Here is a 6,038-nt window from a genome sequence, read left to right as displayed (position 1 = left end):
ATTAGTCATGGTTTTATCATATCTGTATGTTCAAAGAAATTTATTTTTCATTTTTGCAAACTCCATTTGCTAAGAGGCTAATATGGGTTTGGAAAGTCATGATAGCCAATAGTGTTCATCTAGAAAGATGTCTGAGTTTAATTTTTTCCTACTCACTCCATGTGCATTTTACACAGTTTTCTCTGTGACAGAGAAACTTGTAAGATAGAATATACATATATAAGAAAGAATATATAATATATATTAACAGTATCTGCAAACAAAATTACCTCTGATAACTAGAGACTAGTTTAATTACAAAGATTAAAATACTTAAACATTATCTTGTCAGGTTTATTTGGACAAAATCAGTTCAGTATTTCTAAGGGCAGGGGAAAGTATTGCAAACTAGCGATAAACTAGAAATTGTACTGGAAACTGTGGACTTTATGAATCTGGACCAGTGAGGATTCAGCTCTGAATTTTGGCTTTATTATTATTTAAATTTGAGAGACTGTGGAGAATTTGAGCCTTTGTAGAGGAAGTTAGTTAATTGTGGAGGAAATGATAAAGAAATGAAGATTTGCGCTGTGTTCGTTTCTCTTTCTATTACTAGCTACATCCAAGCTTTGTAACTTGCCTAGATTACTCATCCATTCCATGTGTCAATTTCCTCATCTTTAAAATGGGATTAATGATAATATTTCCTGAAGAGTGAATCAGTTGAGAGCTCTTAGAATAATACTTGACATACAGTGGGCTCTCTGTAAATATTAGGCAGTATTCTTCTGGTCCTGAGGAAATATTGTGACATGTCTACATGTGTTAAGATAGTCTTTATTACCCATTGGTCAGAATCCATTAAAATAGGCATATTCCTATACACCTAAGTACAGACAGGACCACTGAGGAAAGGGTGAATTAATTGGGTCTCCTTAACTGGATCTCACCTATAGAGTTATATGTAAGATATAATTTCTTAACCACACAAGTCAGAAAATATTTTAAAAGGTCACATCCCCCCAAACCTTGACCATTTTCAGACTACCTACAATACTTTATAATGAGCCCTTGCTGTTCAAGAATGGTTATGAGCATGCATTATAAGATGAAAATATGATGATGACTGTAAAAGTCAGAATTTGTGAATATAAAGTGAGAATATAAATTTATCAATGTTGTAAGGCAGAGAGGATTTAGTTAAATTTCTCTAAAGCAAAAGATAGTGCCCAGAGAAAGCTTTATTAGGACAGAGGATATAGAGGGAAAAAGAAGAAAAGAAGAAGGTGATGGCCCAGGAGGAGAGGAGAGGAACAGGAATCAACAGTGTGGGTGAAATTGCAATATTTGCAGAATCTCTCCCCTGGCTTTAGTGCATCGGCATATCAGTAGGTGTTTCCAAGGAGTGGAGAGAATTAGTCCATCTACATATCAGTAGGTAATTACAAGGGGTAGCGAGGGCTTATCTGGACCCGAGAGGTTAGGTGGAGCTCTCTTCTGCAGCAGCCAGGTCAGGAGAGGGACAGGGACGACTGCTTGTAAGAAATAAAAGGGTTTCACAAGTAGTGATTCTATAGCATCTTAACACGCTGATAGACAGTGACTGTAATGGGCTATGTGGCGGGGGGGACTTGGTGATGGGGGCAGTCTCGTAACCATAATGTTGTTCATGTAATTGTACATTAATGATAGCAAAATAAAAATTAAAAAAAATCAAAAAAGCCTAGGCTACTACATATAAGCAGGAAAAAAAAAAAAAGAAATAAAAGGGTTTCTTAACTTTATTTCTCCCTTTCACTGATTATCGTTTTAGAGGTATTTTGCCCTGGGACTTCCCCCCTGGAGTTAACAAATAGCCAAATATGCTATTTTCACATTTGAGGGGTGGGAACTCCCAACTTGGAGCAGCTCTACAGGCAGCTTGGCCATGGGGTTCCCCAGGAATATCCTTGCCCAAGCTCAGAGCGCTCACACATTTCTTTGAACACCTTCCTTCAAGACACGTGGTGAACCCAGCTCCTGTTAGCTGCACTCCTAACTGCCTCTCCAGCCTTTAGATCCAGAGGAGGGAGGAGGCAAAAGCTACACAGCTGCTTTCTCAGCCGGAAGGCTCTGCTTTTGTTCTTGGTTCACTGGCTGTGGGCAAAATTGTTAAAGATCTTGTTAGTGGGTTGAAATTCTATGGAAACTCACTTCACATTCATAGGAGATGCATAGATTTTCCCATTCTCTAATAAGAGAAAGTTTTACATTTCAATGATGGAGAGCTTTAAGTGTGAGTTTGGCATCCAAGAGTGGCTGAGACACCCTCTGTTTTCCTTACAAGCTGTTATAGCCTTTTTTACTCTACAGTATCTAATCACAGCCAGAAAGACACAAGCTTGCGTGCATGTGTATGGAAACTTTGCCTACCTTTGGTCGTTGGATTGTGATTTCACAGCTCTTCCTTTAGTTTTGATGGACTTCCCAGGGCCATCCACACTCTCTTGGCCTCCCACCTTGATAAGATGGCTCGTGGAGACAAGGAGCCTGAGGAGAGGACAGGCAGACTTTCTACAGGTAGCTCACCAGTGCTAAGTGAACCAAATGGGAAATGGTGATTACAGTAGCAGTAGGTGCTAAGCAGCTACAGACAAATAGAAAACCATACAAATGCTCGATTGCTGTGTATATTAATGGGTAGTAAATGAAAAAATTTAAACAGTCTAATATTGGACAAATGAGTTTCTTTTTTTAATGGGCTGTGGATATATACATTTGTGAGACAGGGACCTTTGGTATAGTTTGAGTAGGGTGAGGGCCTCCAGAAAAAGCAAAGCAGGATATTGAGTCAGAGCAATGTAACTACATGCAAGGAAACCCCCTACCAAAACTCTGTTAAACATTAAGCTCTAGAGTCATTCTTCAGTGAGATCAGTTGATATTCCCCAGATAAAGAAAAGTAACTCATACTTTTATTATGCTAATCTTTTGTAATCATGTGTAAGATTCACTTTAGCATGCTAAAAGGGACTTAATGTCACATCAAGGACAAACATCCTAAGACCACTTTTAACAAGTCCACACCCCTAAGCCCTTTATCAGTTCCCCCAAATCCTCAACTGCCCATAAATCCCCTAGACGATGCACAACCCCGGGATCTCTTGTCCCCTCCTCCTGCAAGCCAGGAGCTTTTTCCTCTTACTTTATCTCTAAATAAAAGCCTCTCATTTACTTTCCTACTTTGAGTGTTTGTAAAGTTCATTCTTTGACTCCATGAACAAGAACCCCAGCATCATTTGGATGTTTTATATTAAGCAGGTGATGAATGGTAAGGTGATATTCCTTAGGATAGGATGATCGTGGTCGGGAGTCAGGTTGGTTATGAGACAGGGACCGTGGGTATAGTCAGAGTAGGGTGAGGGCCTCTGGAAAAAGCAAGGCAGGATATTTGCAGTCAGAGCAATGTAACTACATGCAAGGAACCGCCCCCCCCTACTAAAACTCTGTGTTAAATCTTCAGCTGTAGAGTCATTCTTCAGTGAGAACAGTTAATATACCCCAGATAAAGAGGAGTAGCACAATTTTATTTTATGCTAATTATTTATAATCATGTATAAGATTCACTTTAGCATGCTTAAAGGCCCAGGCCTATGTGCTGTCTTTCCTCCTTCAGACCTGATGAGGTGATTTTGTAAACTGGGCAAACTAATTTAGCCTGCAGACCCAGCCATAACACAGTAAAAGGCAAGAAAGATTCCACCTTAAAGATAAGATTGCACTTAATTTACTCTTTAGCAAACAATGCCTCAGCCCACCTTGGGGTCAGGCTGAGCAGGTGGCCTTGTTTCATATGCCCCCAGACCAAGATGCTGGTATCTCAGGGAAACATCAACAGAGCAGGAGGTTCCTTGTATCAAGTTAATTGTAAATATCCTACAAAGTCCACACCCCTAAGCATTTTCTCATGTTCTTGAAAAATCCTCAACTGCCTATAAAACCCCCTAGACAACACACCACTACGGACTCTCTTGTCCCCTCCTGGCCTGAGCCAGGAGCTCTGTCCTTTCACTTTATCTCTAAATAAAAGCCTGTACCTTGATCTCCTACCTTGAGTGTTTGTGAAGCTCATTCTTCGGCTTCGTGAAGCCGGCATCAGTTACATTGCCTTTTGACCCTTCAGCATACAGTTTTCTTGGAAAGGCTTCAGGCAGTACTTAAAACGACATGTCTATAAATATTTCTTAGGGTTGGAATTAATTTCAATCATGGGTCATTTAGCAAATAGGGCTTGAATTATAACTGTTTACAGGATTCCTAAATCATGCTGCTAATAAAGTTACAGATTTTCTGCAGCTGATCTGTAATGGACAAGCAATTACTGGAGTCTTTTCAGCGATGTGATTATGTGTTTGGATGCCAACTAAGCAGAGTTGGTGTATGACCCAAACCTTAATTTTCCTCCCAGTGATTATTTCCCTCTATATTTGTCCATACATTGGGCATAAGAGTGACAGTGTAACCAGACCTACTTGGTTTAGAAGTTCTGAAGCAAAACAAATGGAGAACATGTGAATTGAAGCTTCTTGTATAAACTGTCAAATGAGATCAGTTGAATCAAATTTGTATGCTTACCCTTTAAATGTAATCTGCAGGTTCATCATTGAATCAAACACTAAAACCAAACAAACCTTCACATACCTACTCCTCTGAAGACAGCCAGTGTTGAGTTTCTTAAAATGCTTGCTAGTGGGTTTAACTTAGGGAAGAGAATTTTTGTATATTTTCTCTCTCATTAGAAGAACATTAACCTTTGGCTATAATAATCCTTTATAAGCTGTCTTTAGAAAACCTTCTTCCTGCCTTTTTTTCTTAAGACAAGATTATATTTTAATTATTGTCCATGGATATTTGTCTCAAGAATTTACACAGAAATTCTAACCTTTAGTATATGGTTTCTGTCTGGGCTAAACAGTCATTCAGGATATAGGCCTTGATTGTATCATATTCCTTTTTTCCCTGATAAGGGGCCTGCTCTTATGGATGATAACTAAAACAAATTTTAGAGACTTCTGTTTTTTCAGAAATTTAAATTGTAGACTCAGAGGTGATGATGTGAATATTTAGCTTAAGAACAGGGTGGAGAGGAGTGTGGTGAACCAGATGTCCCAAAGTTCAGGGTGGGCTAAAGTGATCCAGAGCAGAGCTTCAGCTCATGGCTGGTGCCATTGAACTAAAGGCTAGGCTGGCCAATGCTCGTGCCTGAGCTCAGAAATCTCAGTTGTCAATGATATGTGGCAAAATGCGTCTGCTCTGGGTTCTGTACAAATCAAGGATGTCTCCCTGCTCTGGGAAACTCTATACTTTGATTTTTAAAAAATTGTTCTGAGATAAAATTTAGGACACTAAATAAAGAGACCTTTCCAAAAGATTTCCCTTTCCTTTTATTCTCTGTTTTATTACTTTTACTTCCCATCCAGTGTAATGCCAAGCAATACCGAGATTGCTCTGGCCCGCGTCCTCACTGCTCTGGCTCACTGCCTGACAGACTGTTCATTTGTCCAGGTGGTCCAGGAAACCTGATCTGGTGTAGGTCACAGGAAAATGCACTGAGAACACAGGGCTTCCTGTCCCCTGTGGTGGAGCTGCCACCAGCACAGGTGCTCAGCCTCTCTGACCTCATGGGTTACTTGCCTTGGGGCAGAAATTATATGTGCATGATGATATCCAGTCTTGAGTCTATTGGAACAGGTTTTTCCTTTCCTTTCCTTTCCTTCCTTCTTTTTTTTTTTTACAGACAGAAAGCAAGTCAGCGTGATTGCTAAACAAAGAGATAGAGGCAAAAGATTTGCTAATCATAAATTTGCCTCCTTGCTATCAATTTGCAGCCTAGTAAAGGACTGCTGCTGAGGCAAGGCAGGGGTTTTAGATTTCACTTTATTAGAACAATGCAGTTTCCTATGGGTCTTTGCCAGGGCTCCCTCAGTTATTCTGTGGAAAAGTAGGTCCCTGGTGCTGGACTCACAAGCAATCAGGTTCTCCTTCAGACCCTCACCCCTTCTAGATGTTTCTTGCTGTAA

This window comes from Manis javanica, chromosome 8 (genome assembly GCF_040802235.1).
Source record: "Manis javanica isolate MJ-LG chromosome 8, MJ_LKY, whole genome shotgun sequence".
Taxonomy (NCBI): Eukaryota; Metazoa; Chordata; class Mammalia; order Pholidota; family Manidae; genus Manis; species Manis javanica.
The sequence above is the reverse complement of the archived record's forward strand: the minus strand, read 5'-3'. Positions refer to the sequence as shown.